The sequence below is a fragment of the Mesoplodon mirus genome (assembly GCF_964341445.2).
Source record: "Mesoplodon mirus genome assembly, chromosome: X".
Lineage (NCBI taxonomy): Eukaryota > Metazoa > Chordata > Mammalia > Artiodactyla > Ziphiidae > Mesoplodon > Mesoplodon mirus.
The window spans coordinates 125894983-125913545 of NC_138981.1; the positions used below are offsets into that span (position 1 = coordinate 125894983).

At 40.0% G+C, this 18563-nt stretch overlaps 1 long non-coding RNA gene across 1 annotated transcript in view; it reads left to right on the forward strand.

Moving 5' to 3' along the window:
- The first annotated feature begins 3803 nt into the window (after window positions 1-3803).
- Window positions 3804-18563, forward strand: part of LOC309796664 — a 132451-nt gene continuing 117691 nt past the window's right edge. The window contains exon 1 of the long non-coding RNA XR_014292484.1: window positions 3804-3920. This is a non-coding gene — a long non-coding RNA (uncharacterized lncRNA). The remainder of the gene's footprint in view (window positions 3921-18563) is intronic.

Consider the following 18563-nt stretch of genomic DNA (forward strand, 5'->3'; position numbering starts at 1 on the left):
GAAGATTGCAAATAAGGAGATTTCTAAACTGGGTTATACAGATAGAAAAGTAAGGGAAGTACAGTAGAAATAAGTTGCAAAGCTAGAAGTGTGTCTTTTGATTCAAGGGCAAATAATTTTAAAGTATTTTTGATGTTTTTGTTTTTATTTTTATCAGTTTATGGGCCATCTTTTAAAATCACCTCATGCTTGTTTAACATGCTGACTCCTGGGTTTCATCTTATGTTTACTATGTCAAAATTTCTGTGAGGAATGCCAGAGATTTTTGTAACCTGTCCCTCAAGTGATGGTTAGGAGGACTAAACTTTGAAACATACTGCTCATGTACCAAAATGTTCATTGCAGCGCTATTTACAATAGCCAGGAGATGGAAACAACCTAAGTGTCCATCATCGGATGAATGGATAAAGAATATGTGGCACATATATACAATGGAATATTACTCAGCCATAAAAAGAAATGAAATTGAGCTATTTGTAATGAGGTGGATGGACCTAGAGTCTGTCATACAGAGTGAAGTAAGTCAGAAAGAGAAAGACAAATACCATATGCTTACACATATATATGGAATTTAAGAATAAAACTGTCATGAGGAACCTAGGGGTAAGATGGGAATAAAGACACAGACGTACTAGAGAATGGACTTGATATGGGGAGGGTGAAGGGTAAGCTGTGACAAGGTGAGAGAGTGGCATGGACATATATACACTACCAAACATAAAATAGATAGCTAGTGGGAAGCAGCCACATAGCACAGGGAGATCAGCTCAGTGCTTTGTGACCACCTAGAGGGGTGGGATAGGGAGGATGGAAGGGGGGGAGATGCAAGAGGGAAGAGATATGGGAACATATGTATATGTATAACTGATTCACTGTTATAAAGCAGAAACTAACACACCATTGTAAAGCAATTATACTCCAATAAAGATGTAAAAGAAAAAAAAGTGAACAGGGGGTTGCAGTCTTACAAGTCAAATTTGCAAGTGTCAAAGTCTGTTATAAAGTGCAGTTTTGAGAACCACAGGAGTTTTGTGATTAAGGTGTTAAAGCAATGCCTTTTCCAGGACCTTCAGTAAATCATCTCCTGTAGTTTTTGATCTGCCTTAAACTTGTCCTTGACCATGCATTTCAGTTATGCATACCCTTGAGTCCTCCCACATCAAGTAGCACTACGTATTACATGTCATCTGTTCAGGATTCTGTTTAGAATTTTTATTGACCTTGGAATTTTCTAAAGCTCATTTTTAAGATTCTGGGTTCATACTATAGAAAAAATAATAGCTACAATTTTGTCTAATAAGCAGATTTTACCATCATCCTGCATCTGGTTCCTTTGGGAATCTGGTACTTGTAGGGCCTTCAGTCATATGGATCCTCAACTCCAGCCACAGAGGAGAGCATCACCCAGGTTGGACCAAAAATAGTACTTCTATTCCTGGTTACTGTTCAGCGACAAGTGCATATCCCAAACTGGGACAATTAGAGTATATATCAACATTTTTCTTCCAGAAAAAACTAAATATATGGTCTCTTTCAGCTGAGGATACTAAGCTTTGGAAGTATGAATCTAAGGTTATCCATGGTCTTCTTGACATTCAAGCAGAAGTAGAGGTGAGGAGTGTTTGCCCCTCACCTCAAGTCTATGGAAAGGAGTTTAAGAGGACTACATGGATGTCTTAATTTGTGTCCCTTACAGTTTTGCCTAATTCTCATTCATGCCAGAGAAGTCTAAATGGCATGAGACAAGTTGGTTACCCATTGGTGAACCAAATTAAAGACATTTTTATAGGGCTGCTTATACTTCCTGAGTTTGTTGTGAAAACTGATGAGCGTTTCCTGTAGACTTAAAGGGTCATGTCCATATTATCAGTATCTTTGGTTCTGAGCAAGAGGGACACCTAGAATAGTAATAGACCTTAGCAGAGGGAAATTGTGGATATTAGAAGATGCTAGGGGCTGAAGGCAGTTTTAGAGAGGAAACAGAAGAGAGATTAATTGGTGCTTGTTCTGGCTCCCATCCATCTGTTCTTCAACATCCTCTCTCTACCCTTCTATATCTGCTCCTTGCTCTGGAAGGCTAACCTTTATGCACTACACCAAAGGGTTCCCTTGCCCTTTGGCTTCCAGTTGGGTTTCCCAGTGGGGATCCACATCAGAACATCTGAGGGAAGGAGGAGATCAGGTCAGGATATTTGTTTCCTAGCTCTTTTTCTCTGAGGCCCCTCAACCTTTCATATCCATTTTACCAAAGGTCTCTGTTTTTCTTCTATTGACTTTCTCTACATGACTGTTTCCTTCTGGGTACTGGTGACCACTCCCTTCCCTTATCCATGCAAGGCTAGAGGTGGTAACTCCCCCTGTCACTAACCCCAGGTTATTTCACTTTCCCTTGTGGTCTGCATATGCTCCACCTCCAGTTTTGTAAATAGTCCCTCTTAAAGTAAACCTTCTTCAAATGATCTGGATTTGAGGATGCCATCTGTACCCTGTGGGACTCTGATGGGTACAGCCCTCATCAAGGAAACTGCAGATAAGCCTGTCCAGAAATGTGTCATGCCTTAGGAACCCATGAATCACCCTGCCAGAAAGGCAGCCTTAAGTTCAGAGAATGGCAGACTTAGATTCCCAGGTCAGTATTAGTCATATACAGAGAGTCCGACTCCATTACCTCTCCTCCCTCCCCCTGCTCAAACCCTGGTTAGAATATAAACCTGAATTACCCAGTAGGGGAAAGAGGAATTGAAAGACAAGGTGTGAAAAGAACATATCCCTTTCACTGACTTCAAGGGGAGGAGAGGAGCTTTAACTTTCTATTAAATATGCAGTTTTAATTATTACATGGGGCTGTATATTTTATTTGTTCTCAGAGGACCTGTATTACATAAAAATTATTTTAAAACTCCATGAGTCCAATAGCATTTTTGTTTCTTTTTTTCCCAGAGATACAGAAAGAAATAGCCAAACTAAATAAATATAAGGGTTCAATGAAAACAAAAATAACAATAATAAATGTGCTTTATGATTACACTGTACTTGTTCAAGGTGATGGCTACATAAGTTACATAAAACTGTATCCACTTCTCAAATGAGAGAACAATTTCAAATCCTCTTTGGGCAGTAATACCGTGCTTTTCTTGTACAAAGAATTAATACTGCTGAACCACTTCACTGCTTACTAGATGAAGACAGTTGTTAGACTGTCAAACAGTTATTACTTCTAAGCCTGGGCTAATACACTATGAGGAGCATAAACAGTGTTTTCTTACCATGGTAATTCACGCCCACTGTAGGAGCCGACTGAGCTACAAAGATAGTTGCCCTAATTCTGTGCCTTGGTCATAGGTAGTTTGGTTGAGTATAACCCTACCTGTGCCTCCCCCAAATTGCAGCACCAGGGTGTGGGATATAGAACATACTAGAGAAGAGCCAAAGTGAAGACCAAGAAGATGATACTTCATACTACGTTGCAGGGATATGGTAAGAATTATATAAGAGAAGATATTGTGAAATTGGTGGCTTGGAGAGTTCAGTTTAGGAAAATGTAAGGTGTAGGTCTGGTTAGATCATCTAGAAAGTGGTTTTATGAATATACAGAAGCACTACTACTTATATGAAATGTTTACCTAATGTGGCAAAGAGGGTCACAACTTCTAAAAGGAGCTATTGACGGATGAACAGCAGGAGATTGCAGATTAATCAATGACATTCCTTCATCCACAATAAATGTACTGATAGACTTTTTCTCGTGCCAGATGCATTAGGATAACTATTAATTTGTTTATCACTTATATCTTTTAGTCTGACATATTCCACGGAGTCCTTATGGCAGCTGGCTTCACAGTTTTCCATATGGCAGAGTCTTTGTGAACTGCAGATCTCTTTTGGGACTAAGAATAAGCAGACACTTCATTATAACACAGGTACGCACTGCTGAGATCTTTGCTTAGTGAATATAATTAATATAATTGGTTAGTCAGAGGTAGCTGAAGTGAAGCAAAATAATGCTGTGCACATACATGGGTGCTTTAGAGGGTTTTAACCTTATTTTTCTTCCCTGACATTTGAATGTATTTACTTCCCGGATCTTTTATGGTTTTGAATTCTTTTATTTTGCCTGTATTCCAAGATCTGGCAACTATTGATTGACCTTCTGTTTCTGTTGCTTCTGCTCACCCCTAGTTGATTTCAGGTAGAATATGAGTTTGAGTTAATTGATAATTGTCCATTTTGTAAGCATGAAACTCCTGCATATAGCATGACCTTCAGACAACTAGAACAGTTCTCAAGGTAATTATTCATGCATGCTGGTAATCGATCAGTCAATCAACAAATACACTCATGCAAAATTGACCCGGCTACTGTGACTATGTGGGGACTACTGACCATGGGGGAGAAACTCTCACCATCTTTCTGTCCCACATGCCAATACATCAGAAGGACCCCCGCTGGTAAACGTTACTGTACAACTGACTGCCCGTGAGCCCTGGGCTATACTGTGTGGAATGGAATAGGCTGGCTTCTGGACACACAAGTGCAAATAGTGGGATTAACTGTCTTTTGTTTGGGAAGACCTAATGGGTCCACCCCTAATGGCACTCAACATAACATGAGGTGACAGATCTGTACTGTGACCGCTGATTCCTGGCTAGGCCACCAGAATGTTTCCTTAAAGCTGGGCCTTCACCTCCCCATAGGGGTGGCTCTGGGTTGGTGAAAACCAGGGGTGTCCTTACCTTCCTTATAACTGGACAGGGCACTGCTGCTGTTGACTCCCTTTCCATTGACCTGGCAAGCGCTTGGCTCCGCATCCTGACAAATGACTGTTTTTAGCATACTAGGTATCTTACCCTTGATACTCTTTAGCTGCTTGTGTCTGTATTGTATTTGTGGTATCTGGTTGCAGTGCCCCCTACATACCTGACCCCAGGGATATCTAGGAAGAGGGGCGGACCAAGACTGTAAGGGTCGTGCAGGGTATGTAGGGGTGCAGTGTATGGTCAGGCCACTCCAGATGGCTGCTCTCTTGCTCTCTGTACATCCCCTGCCCAACCAGTGTCTGCTTTACGCATATCTTACGCACTCACCTTCCTACATATTTGCCCCAGGCCCCATCTAGTGATTGTTCTTATCAAAGGGGTGGTGAGCGGTGTGCCTCTATTGGTCAAAAAGAAATACACTTGTGCAAATTCATATGTTCTTTTAATTTTAAAAATTGGTATTATAATTAATAATACTTTGATTTACTCGTTCCGATGGTATTTATTGTGTAGCTTAATTATTAGCAACTATTATACCCACAATACCTAAGTAAAGAGGCTACAAAGCTGACACTTATCTTTATTAAATATCAAGTATACACACATATGAAGTTTATAAACCTATGTATCAAATATGTATAAACACACATATATATCTTTTTCATCAAGTATATTTTAATCAGTTTCATTGAGGTATAATTTCCATAAAATGAATCCACCAGTTTTAACTGTACTATTCAGTGAGTTTTGACAAACGTATGTAGTCTTTTGACCACAACCATAACAAAGATATATTATATTTGCATTATCTCCTGAAGTTGCCTCTGGACTTTTTGCAGCCATTCTCCTCTTCCCAATTCCAGGCCCTGGTAACTATAGATCTGCCTTCTGCAACTGTAGTTTTGTCTTTTCTACTATTTTATATAAATGAAATCATACAGTGGTTAGAGATTTGTGTTTGGCTTCTTTCCCTTATGTTGCTTTGAGATTCATCGATATGGCTACGTATATCAGTAGTTCATTCCTTTCCATTTCTGAATTGTATTCCATTGTATAGAACACAAAACTGTTTTATCTATTCATCAGTTGGTGAACATTTGGCATTTTCCCAGTCTGTGGCTTGCATGTTCGTTTTTTGACAGTTTGTCTTGAATGAAAAGTTTTTATTTTGGATAAAGCCCAATGTGTCATTTTAAAATGATTTTTACTTTGTATATCATTTCTAAGGAATGTTTTCCCTATCCAAGGTCACAAAAATTTTTATTCTACATTTTCCCTAGAAGTTTTATAGTTCAAATTCTTATATTTACATCAGTGATATAATTCAATTTATTTTTTCTATATGGCTTGAGGTATATATACATTAATATTATATATGCATATATGTATATACACATATCTGTATCTATCTCTATATACACCTATATGTATAAATATTTGCATGTAGATATCCAGTTTTTTTGGCTACTTAAAAAATCCTTTTCCAATTATCTTAGCACCTTTATTGAAAATAAATTGACCATATATGTGTGGTTCTATGTCTAAAACCTCTCTTCTGTTCCTTTGATTGGTACATCTATTTTTATGCCAATACTACTCTATTTGGATTACTGTAGTCTTTAAAGTAGGTTGTTGAATCGGACAATATGAGTCCTCAAAAATTCTTCTTTATTTCGCAGATCATTATGGTTATTCTAGATCTTTTGCATTTCAATAATAATTTTATAATCGGCTTGTCAAATTCTACAAAAAAGCTGACTGGGATTCTGTTTGGTCTGTTTGCATGTATTGATCAATTTGGAGACAAGCTGACACTGGAGACAAAATCTGAATGATTCAATGGAAACAGTGAATCCCTGGTAGTTGCAAAAGAATGTGAAACTAAGGTAGACTTTGGGATGTACAGAGTTGTATGTGGAGTAACATCAGGATAATAAGGGATTCCCTGGGATAAATACACCTTTAAAAAAACCCTAAACAGTGATGTAGGGCATGGCTAGTTCATTTCTGATGGTTGTTTTTTCTGAGGTGAATATTCAGTGCTGATAGTAGTTTCCTTCTCTTAGGCAATAAGGAATGGTAAAACAGGTGGATCCATTTCATAGTGATATTGCAAATGTGGATTAGAGTGTAAGCCATATCTATAGTGCACATAGTTCTATGGGCCTCATTTAAATTCTGCTTGTCTTCAAAGGTAAAAAGCTTAACACTGCAGCAAGAGCTAAGGAAATGATATTCTGAACCTTGGTTTGCAATCACTGTGGAATAGGTAGTGGCTGACGAAAAGCATTGGATTTCTTAGTCTGGTGCTTTATCTTGGCATGAATCATATGATACTACACATTTCCTAGGGTTTGCACCTACCCGAATTCAGAGTCATAGACTGCACTTTCTTAAACAGATGTACACAGAGGGGAAGGAAATCATGTCATAACTGTAGAACCCAGCTAAAGCTCTGTCCAACTGAGGTATAGAAATGGAAATGAATGGATAATGTATATCTATTACACACATTCTTCTAAGTAAAAGAAAGACCAAGCCAATGGCCACGTTCTCATCATTGGTTGTATCCTGATGAGCCATGCTTGAGCCAATTAAGAGTGGGGCTCAGACTGCTTTGGGGTAGATATTTTTGTTTTCATAACAGAACTCTGGTTTTATGAAGGACACAGGTTGTGAAACATAGCATACAGTTAAAACAAGTGAGCTTCCACCAGCACGTTTGGTACTTCTTAAGCTTTTGAGCCCTGTAGAGGTGTTCTAGAGGGAATGATTCTTCAACAGGGAATCTAAATCTTTCCAGGTAGAGCTTCCAGGTTTTGAACTTGCCCTCGGAGATCCAGAGCACCTTTTCTCAAAGAATATAACCCTGATCACCATGTACAAACTTGTAGAAAGGGTCCCTGTAAGAAGGCACTAAGTTGGCTCTATGATAGGCTGAATCACACTAGCCTGTGCCACAGAAATTTGCCAATAGGATACTGGCAGACCAGGAGGAAAGTTGAGGCATATTGTTGCTTTTGACTCTCAAAGACATGGTAAGGCATAAATTCTCACTGAAAGGGCCTGACTTACCCATATCCAGGAAGTCAAAAGCTGCAAATTAAGTCTGTGCTGAGAACAAAACTTCTAGCATTACTATGATTTATAACCAACAGAAGGTATGCAATTCATTGGTATAATCACATTTAAATTAGGGTTTGATTTCAATCAATCATACTGGACTATAAGGAGAAATTGCTCCTTGGTATGAGCTGGTCATCATTACGGATAGATAAATGATTAGAGGGCCACATGCTGTACCTCCAGGATGTGATTTGGGCTTAATTGGCATTCTCTGTAGGGCAGCTGGGGACTGAACAGTCATCTAACCTGAACTCTTCTTTCATCATTAGAATTTTTAAGAAAGAAATATTTGGAGATATTCTGCCAGCTAATGTGAAGTTTCCAGGCTGTTTCTGGCCATTGCCATTCTAAACGGCTACCAGTGGTGCCCTTTTGTGCAATGAATCCATCTTGTTCAAAACCCCAAAGTGCAAAAAAGTAACTCTGTCAGGTTGTAGACATTTAAAAAATGTTTCCTAAGCCTCGTCTTCATCTGTTCAGGCTGCTGTTACAAAATACCACAGACTTGGTAGCTTATAAACAACAGAAATTTCCTTTTCACAGTTCTATAGGCTGGAAATTCCAAGATCAAGGCACCAGCATGGTCAGGTTTTGGTGAGAACCTTCTTCCTAGTTCATAGCTGGTGTCTTCTGGCCGTGTCTGTATATGGTAGAAGTGGGCTAGGGAATTCTGTGGGTTCTCCTTTATAAGAGCACTAATCCCATTCATGAAGGCTCCATCCTTATGACCTAAGTACCTCCCAAATGCCCTACCCCCAATACCATTACATTGGGCATTAGGATTTCAGCACATGAATTAGGGACAGGGCACATTCAAACCATAGGCACCTCAATAATCTGTGAAACCTTACAAATATTTACCTATGAGTTTCAATACTCTCAAAATACTGTACTTTACCAACAGTTTAGCCTTATTTAAGCAAAGTCCATGTTTTAATGATTAAAAATAATATATTCCTGGGCTTCCCTGGTGGCACAGTGGTTGAGAGTCCGCCTGCCGATGCAGGGGACACGGGTTCGTGCCCCGGTCCGGGAAGACCCCACATGCCGTGGAGCGGCTGGGCCCGTGAGCCATGGCCACTGAGCCTGCGCATCCGGAGCCTGTGCTCCACAACGGGAGAGGCCACAGCAGTGAGAGGCCTGCGTACTGCAAAAAAACAAAAATGATAATAATAAATTCCTAAAAGCTCCCTTAGGCTAAGAAATACTATTTGGAAAAAATATTCAAAAATCCTTCTGCTGGGAAGACCTTAACAGAAAGCAATTCTCTTTTTTCAATTTTTTAAATTTTGTATTCATTATTCTTTCTTTTACAATAAAAGTGATAATTTAAAATATTGAGAATTTACCACATTCCAAGATTTATGATGCTTTTTAATGTTGCATCATGACTTTGTAAGAAATATATTATTATTGTCGTTAATTCTATTATTTCTATTTTTATAGATAAAGAAACTCAGTTTCAAAGAGATTAATAAACTTAGCCCATGTCACAGAGCTAGTAAGCAGCAGAAGCATTTAAACATTATGTTATACAAGGATAGCTATTATCTTTATGGTACGTGACTATTTGGCTCTTGGTGTTGAAGATTTCTTGCATTGCACACCTTTTATCCATAAGGCCTTACACTGAGCAATAGAGGACACACAGATATGTAGCAAATGCAGGCTCTGTCTTCCAGAGGCTCAGAGTCTGGTGAGAGAGAAAGGATGCGGTCAAAAACAGCTACAATAAAAGGATTTAAGTTAGAAGAGGCAAAGAACTATAAGAAGGAAAAATAACCCACCATGGGAGAGTAGTTGTTTATCATGAAAGGCTTTGTGTAAGACAAGGATTTGAACTTTATGTCGAGTAAGGATAAGGGTTTAGATGTGCAGTGGTTGGGGTATGTGGAAGGCATCCAAAAAAAAAAAGCTAAGCAATAGGATTTAGTGCCCTCTCACTCTAGTGTATAGGAATCATTAGTTTCTGGTTTAGATATTCTCCTTTTGCTTCTCCAGATCCATTCTTAGCCCTTCTGTACTGTCGCTCTGCCTCAGAAGTCTGACCTATATTGACAGTATCAGTGGGGTCCCATATCTTCTGGATTCCTGTTGAATGAGGCCATTGGACAGCCCCAATGGGATATCAGAAGAAAGGAGGAGAGTAAGCTAGGAATATTAATTCCCCTAGGCAACACCCTTCCCTATAGGGAGTCACCTTGAATAAGTGTATCCCAAACTAGAGGTCACTATGCCTCCTAAGGCAATTATGTAAGACTTTCTGTTTTCAAGTTCTGGTAGCTGCTCCCTCCCCTTACTACTGAATCCTCTCTCAAGGTTCCCCTATATGCACAAATTAATAAAGTGTCCCTTTGGAGTGAGTTTAACTATCCTATTTTGAGTATATTGTCTCTTCTCTATTGGGACCCTATCTACTACACCTTCCTACTACTCTTTACCCCTCCACTTTCCTAAGACATAGGCTGTACCCTTGCTATTAAAGAAATTGTAATATTCTATTTTTCTTCTTATATTTATTTCTGAGCTATCTTTGACGTTTTTCTTTAAGGTAGATGCCAAACCATTGCAGCCAATGTATTGCCAATGACTTTTTGGACCATGGGGATGCCATGAAAAATGTCCAGCATGAGAAGCTACTGCCAAATATTAGCTCCCTCAATAAACATGTTGCCATTTCTTAAAAGCACTGCCAATTTCATGAGTGTCTGTGGATAGTCAGGATTCTGCATCCCTCGCCATAGTTGGGAAGTACAAAGGAAGGCTGACTATCTATTCCTTCCTTTCTCTTGCATTACACTTGATCCAGAAGATGCTTATGGATGCCCATAAGCAGCATATGCTTGCTTGCTCCTGAACCAGGAGCGAATAGGAGATTCGCATCACCTACAAGTCACATGTGAATAGCTGAAGTATATCTCCTAGGACAGTCTCTATGATGCTTTCTCCTATCCACCTCCACCATATGGAGGCATAGCCAGGAAGGAGATGGGGTATAGAAACAGGCTCTGCCCCTGCTCCTTGACCCTTGATACTTTCCCACAGTGGGGTCACTAAATAGGCTAGCAGATATGGCACAAACTCAATTCCTCAATACCTTTGGGCATCTATGGAAGTCATATGGCAGTCCTCATGGTATAGAAATAATAGTACCAACTGAAGAGAGATGTGCACTCTCTGTAATTTGTAAATAGCACCTCTTTGACAAAAGGACCAGGATGAGAAACACTTGTCCCTCTTCAAACTCCATAAACCTTACATCTACTTAGCCATATGCATTCCTGTGTTCACATAACTGAAGAAAGTAGGTCTTTTAGTTATACACAGAGATATGCAATGAAAGCAGGGGGTGTGCTAGACTTTATAAGGGCCCCTTCACTACTAGTTCTGCTGTTTCCTTGGTTCCATATCCTGCATCCCTCCCTGCTACCTCATTCTTCAGCTTCCACTTCAACAGTAGGAGGCCTCTAATTATGAGCTTTTCACCTCGTCCTCCTTTTTAATCATTCATTTCCCCTCATTATATTCATTCACATGAGAGCTCTCCCACCTGATAATTCATTGTCTCTATAGAAAGTTTCTGCTTTGAGAATTGATGAAGCTACCTTGGATTCAGAGTTTTAATAGAGCAGGTTTGAGTTAGTGCATTGAAAATGGTCTTTTTTTTGGCCACACCACGCAGCTTACAGGATCTTAGTTCCCTGACCAGGAATCAAGCCCGGGCCCCTGGCAATGGGAGCGTGGAGTCCTAACCACTGGACCACCAGGGAATTCGTTGCAAGTGGTCTTCAGCATGTCAGTTAATCTCTCTGAACCTTACCTCAGTTTCCTCAGAGCTAATACAGAGGTTAATCACACCTTTCTCTACAGTTATTAAGATAAATCTGGAAAGAATCATATAAGCATAAGCAATTACTATTTTTCTACTTTTACTACTACTCGTCCTGTCCAAGAATGTATCACATTTTAGGGTAATTAACTTGTTATTTCTCTGTCTCTTCAAGTAACTCTAGCTGCCATGAGGACAGAAGCTGTGTTAACTTTAGTTCATCACTGTCTACCCCCCATCTAACATGGAGCTGATCCAGATCAAATGTTCCCTAAATATTGCAATTTAAATATAATTGTCAAGGACAGCAACTGCATTTTCACAGCAAACAGGACAATCCTCTAATTCGTATTTGTAGAACTTGATACCAACCAGTGCTTGAGAAAATACAGCTGCAGTTCATCCTTACTCAAGCACCTCCCTTTTCCTTTAGCGACATTTCATAAACATCCTGGTAACTGAGCCTGAGATAGGCAGGAAAATGTGTGAATTTGTGATAAATCTGGGCTTGCAGAAGGATGGTAATAATAGGCTTCATTCCTTTAACTGCCCATCTTCAGTATCAGTGGATAGAAACGCATCAGAGAAGAAATATGTACTCTATTGCTGCTACAACTAAGCTATTATGTTTAGAAAATTCAATCTGGCAGTCCAAAACAGCATCTGATTTTTGTATGGTATCCTAAGATATACTTATCTAGAAATTAGCTATTGTACTGCTTCCTGTGGCTTCCCAGGTAAGAGTGCAGTAGAGGACAAATAGAGGACATTGGCACCAGAATTCCTCCATTACACCAGCTATTAAAACAAATGGAGACAGAATTCCGGTGCACAGTGCTCGCTGAGATGATTTTTACCAGTGAAGAAATCCCAGATAAAACACAGTGAATGTCAAACTTGTGAATGCCGTGCTGCAAAAATTTCTGTCATGTAAGAAAGAAAACAGATGCTTTACATTTGGGGCAATACCCTATACTAATATATATATATAATTTTTTTCATCTCTCTGCTTCCATATACCACTCCGCTTGATTTTTTTTTAACATCTTTATTGGAGTATAATTGTTTTACAATGGTGTGTTAGTTTCCGCTGTATAACAAAGTGAATCAGCTATATGTGTACATATATCCCCATATCTCCTCCCTCTTGCATCTCCCTCCCACCCTCCCTATACCACCCCTCTAGGTGGTCACAAATCACCGAGCTGATCTCCCTGTGCTATGCGGCTGCTTCCCACTAGCTATCTATTTTACATTTGGTAGTGTATATGTGTCCATGCTAGTCTCACTTGGTATTTTTTTCTTGTTCAGTTGCTTGGCTGCTTTTATCAACTGAGCATCTTGTTGATGAAGAAATTTCAATAAAAGCACCCACAATGGGAGCTGATAGAGTCTAGGACATGTAATAGTAGGCATGTAATAGATCTTTATTCATTTGAGGAGCAATGATGCACAGGGCTCTCTCCAGAGGAAGGTGCTTTAGAAGCTTGACTTGTTAGCACCCAAAATGGTTGCTCTCTCACCAGGAGACCCACACTAACTAAGGTCACAGACAGTGAGGTGTAAACCAGAATGCCAGTTAATTCCTTTGTCATGTTATATGACATGGTCAAGGGACCAAAGCTCTCCTGTCCTTCAGTTAACATATATTTTAGGTACACCTACGGGGGAAGTCAAATAAAATTCAGAAGTATGCATGGTTAGCATGGAATCAGAAGAAGGGGTGTAGCTAAATAGCTACTTCGGGGATGTGCTTCTCACTGCAGTAACACTGCTGACCTTCTTGGACCAGTGCAGCCTCTTCCCCTGGACTATGCTTGAATGGACAAAGATAATTTTTCCTTGACAATTGTATTAGATATCTATCGCTGTACAACAAGCTATACAAACTTAGTAGCTTAAGACAACACACGATTATTATTTCACAGTTTCTATGAGTCAGGAGTCTGGGCATAGCTTAACTAGGTTCTCAAATCAGGGTCTTACAAGGATGAAGACCACGTGTTGGCTGCTCTGGCTTCCTTTCTGGAACTTAGGATCCTCTTCTAAAGTCACATGATGGTAGCAAAATCAGTTCCTTGAGGTTGTCAGAGTAAGTTCCCCTTTTCTCAGTGGTTGCCGGCAGAGGTTTGTTCTCAGCTACTAGAAGACTCCCACAATTCCTTACTAGATAGCCCTCTCACAATATGGCTGTTTGCTTTTTCAAGGCCAGCAGAAGAATCTCTCATCCAATCTAAGACGGAGTCTCATATAAAGTAACAAACACAGGAATGACTATTCCATCACCTTTGACATGTCAATTAATCAAGCTATGCACTATCCTATCATATTCACAGGCCCCATTCGCACTCAAGAGAGGAGATTATACAGTGTATGTCCATCAAGGGACTAGAATAATGGGGACCAACTTATTATTCTTCCAAACATAGTAACTCTCCTTTCTCTGGGCAGTATAGCTTAGTTGAATTGTTCTTTCTTCACTGCAGAATAGACTCATCTTAAAGACTTTTCCAAGTACAGATTTTCAGACTCAGTCCTTAGAATTCAGATCTAGTATATAAAGCAGAACAGAGGCATTTCTATTTTCAAGCCCCATAGGTGATTCTGTTGAGCAGACAGGTGGCAAACCACTTGAGCTTCTGTTCAAGTCCTGAAATCTGACCCACATATATCTGAATCCTGATTTTGACTCCATAATTCACTAGCTTCATGACCTGGAAAATTTCACTTGATGACCCTAAGCCTTGGTTGCCTTATCTGTGAAATGAGGATGATAAAAAGGATACTTTAGTCATTGCTTCTCACACAGATTGACTAAACATATGCATGGAACATGGTTAGCATATGCCTGGCACATTGTAGGTGTATAAATAACGTAGCTGTTATTATCTGATTCTATGGCTGACACACCTTCCTTCTGACAGTGAAAAGCTTGGAAGCCTTGTATTAGATATCTATTCTGTTTCTTTAGGTAACTCTGTAGACTGTTGATCTTTGATATTGCAGGTTGTTTTAGAGTTATACAACTTAACTCACAGAAGGTAATCTCATATGTAAGTCCTAGATATAGAGGCAGAGAGTAGGGAATTCATGTTTGTCTTTAAGCCACATGTGCAGTGAGATCTTCCATTGCAATGGCATTGCCAACATCTGCTAGCCCAGAAGCATCAGAGTCAGGCAAGGCTGAACATCTCTAGCTGTTTTCACCTGTATGTTTTTAACATATGGACTTGAATTCTTATTTTTATCACAGTCTAGTTATCAGGGTATTGATTATTTGTGTGGACAGTGGAAGAAATTTTCTCCCAACATACTAATTGATTTTTTTCTTTTGTCACTGTCTCCAGGTCAGGTCAAAAGAAAAACTGGCCTGATTTATCAGCAACATAAAATCTTGCTGTACTGAAATTGTCCAAAGTGGTACTGCTCTCAGATCAATATTCCGCTCAAATGTAAGGCAAATGCTCTTCATCCTGTGAAAGTCAATTTTCAAATACTTAACAAAGTATAAATTCCTTTCAAAGGCATTGCATAACAGTGTCATTCCATTGTGTGGGTACTCAGTAAATACTTACTGACTGACAGAGCTTTTGACTCTGTGATGAAGCCCATACTAAAAAAAAATTAAAATCTGTTTCAATATTTCAGAGTTCCTTCTTGGCTAGACCTCATGTAGGAATCGCTCTACAGATGCTGTAAGTGTGAGAGGTAAATCAGCAGAATGGAAAGTACCATACTAGATGCCAATTATCTGAGACCTAGGTTCTAGTTTCAGCTTGGCTACCTCCTAGCTGCATCCAATAAGGGAAAATTTCTGACTTCTCAGAACTTTGGTTTCTATAATATGCTTCCTACCTGACTGGTTCAGAATATGGTGAAATTTAAATGATAGCAAATTTGAAAAGTTCTCTGTGGATTGTAAGATACTATATCTCAGTATCTGCACTAAGGTACTACTGATGAAGATGATGGAAGAGGACCACAGCAATCATGATGATTTTAGTGTGCTTTCAATAAATATTATAAATGCCCTATGGCTGGTTTTCCCTGGCAAGATAAAAGGATGGCAGAGGCAGCTGAGATCATTTCAATCATGCACACCACACATAAATATATGCTCTTGTTCAACCATGCTTGAATCTAAAAGTGGGAATTTGTGATCCTATGGGAAGGGCTGGTAGGGGGTACATGTGGGGCCGGTAGGACCCTTGATGCACCTCTCCAGTGGCAGAGAGAATGCTATGGGCTTCATCAAATTTGCTTTTCTTCCTTACAACACAGGAAGGCAATGCTATCCAGAATGCCCTGCCCCTCCTCCCTTGCTCTAAAAGGGACCATGTGACTGAACTCTGAGTAATAAGTTATATGTGGAAGTGATGTGCACCACTTCAGTTTCTGGCTTCTAAAACCCTCTGTGCAATCTTCCATGCTCTCATTCTTCACCATCTCTATCTCCTTGTGACTAGAAGTAGACGACTCTGACATGGCAGAGCTACAAGAGAAGAGCTGCCCACAAGGAACAACCTAGGATTTGTGTTGAGAAAAAGATAACTATTTGTTATATTGAGACACTTAAGTTTTTAGATTATTTGTTATATGAACTACCATTTATTACTCTGATTAACATAAATCCTCAAACTTCAGAGTCTGTGCTATATTGTTGTTGCCCTATCTTTGACAACAATTCAGACTGATGCATTGTTAATAATATTTTCCCCATAGAAACTCCAAGGTTAATTAAGCTTCTGTAAAATATGGTTCATATTGTCTCTTCGTGTGTTCAATCAGGTCACATCCTCAGAAAACAGAAAATCATAGGACTCCAGGCATGAACATTTATAGTCACCTAGTCATTTATTCCACCTCCAGACACACACATCTTGATTAGGGGCTGAAGTTGCCACTGTAAGACCAAGGTCAGGAATAAGACTGCTTAAGAAATGGTATAAGAGAACTTCCATTGAGATACTAAGATTCATAACTGATGTCTACTCAGTTTGCAGAGAGGTCAGTTCCATCTATTGTGTGACCTTGAACAAATCTCTTAAATTCTCTGAGCCTCAGTTACTCATTTTTAAAATGAGTACACTATTCCATTCACATGTGGTTATGAGGGATAAATGAGGTAATGTATATGGAGATAGAAAATTACAAATTTCCATATAAATGCAAAATATTTTAATTATTTACCAGTAGTTGCCCTTATGTAATACAATGTAAATGTGTTTATTTAGATCCATGGTCAAGAGTAGTTTTAATCCTGTACTTGATGTAGACACCAACTCATATAATGAATCACCCCATTTTGTTCATGGAAATTTGCACAAATCAACCTACAGTAAAATATCCCAAAGCAAGCAAATAAATTTACCACAAAGTAAGGAAATTGTAGAATATAGTAGCTATAAACACAGAATATGAATTCAGAATGCTTCGGTTTACTCTCCAGTATCACTTGTTATTTGCTGTGTGAAGTCAGACAAGTTATTTTACCTCTGTGTGCCACGGTTTCCTCATATGCAAAGTTCATACAGTGGTCCCCATCTCATACGGTTGTTGTGAGGATTAAGTTGGTTGAAATGAATCAACTGTTGAGAATATCTTTGAGCATGCATTAAATATGTATTACAGAACTGCATAGCATATGTTATATTTGGGTAGGGTTTACTCTTCTCCATCTATCCTCCAAATTCCGGACTAAAAATGACCTTCCATATTGCTAGGTGCAAAACTTGCTGTACCGATTGTAACATGAGTTGTTGTTCCTTACCTCACTGTTTAATTTTCATCAATGTTATAGGAGGCACAATTCAATACAGACCTTCCAAACATGCCATAATTGTTATTGACGTCTAAAATGTATCCTAATAGGGGACCTTCAAGATGGTGAAGGAGTAAGACGTGTAGATCAGCTTCCTCCCCACACCTACATCAAAAATACATCTACAGGGCTTCCCTGGTGGCACAGTGGTTGAGAGTCCTCCTGCTGATGCAGGGGACACGAGTTCGTGCCCTGGTCCAGGAGGATCCCACATGCCGCGGAGTGGCTAGGCCCGTGAGCTGTGAGCCAGCGCGTCTGGAGCCTGTGCTCCACAATGGGAGGGGCCACAACAGTGGAGGCCTGCGTACCGCAAAAAAACCAAAACAAACAAAAAAAATCTACATGTGAAACAACTCCTACAGAACACCTACTGAACACTGGCAGAAGACCTCAGACTTCCCAAAAAGCAAAAAAATCCCCACGTACATGGGTAGGGGAAAAGAAAAAAGAAAAACAGAGACAAAAGAATAAGGATGGGACCTGCACCTCTGGGAGCGAGCTGTGAAGGAGGAAAGGTTTCCACAGACTAGGAAGCCCCTTCGCGGGTGGAGACTGCAGGTGGCAGAGGGGGAAAGCTTTGGAGACTCGGAGGAGAGCACAGCAGTGGGTGCAGAGGGCAAAGTGAAGAGATTCCCGCACAGGGGATCGGTGCCAACCAGCACTCACCAGCCTGAGAGGCTTGTCGGCTCACCCGCTGAGGCAGGTGGGGACTGGGAGCTGAAGCTCTGGTTTCAGAGGTCGGATCCCAGGGAGAGGACTGGAGTTGGCTGTGTGAACACAGCCTGAAAGGGGCTAGCATGCCACAGCTAGCTGGGAGGGAGTCCGGGAAAAGTGTGCTCCTGCCTAAGAGGCAAGAGATCGTTGTTTCAGGGTGCACGAGGAGAAGGGATTCCTTTGCAATGTGCCCACAGAAGGCAGAACAGCACCTAAGCGAGCTCCAGAGAAGGGTGCAAGCCGCAACTATCAGCTCAGACCACAGAGATGGTCATGAAATGCTAATGCTGCTGCCGCTGCCACCAAGAACCCTGTG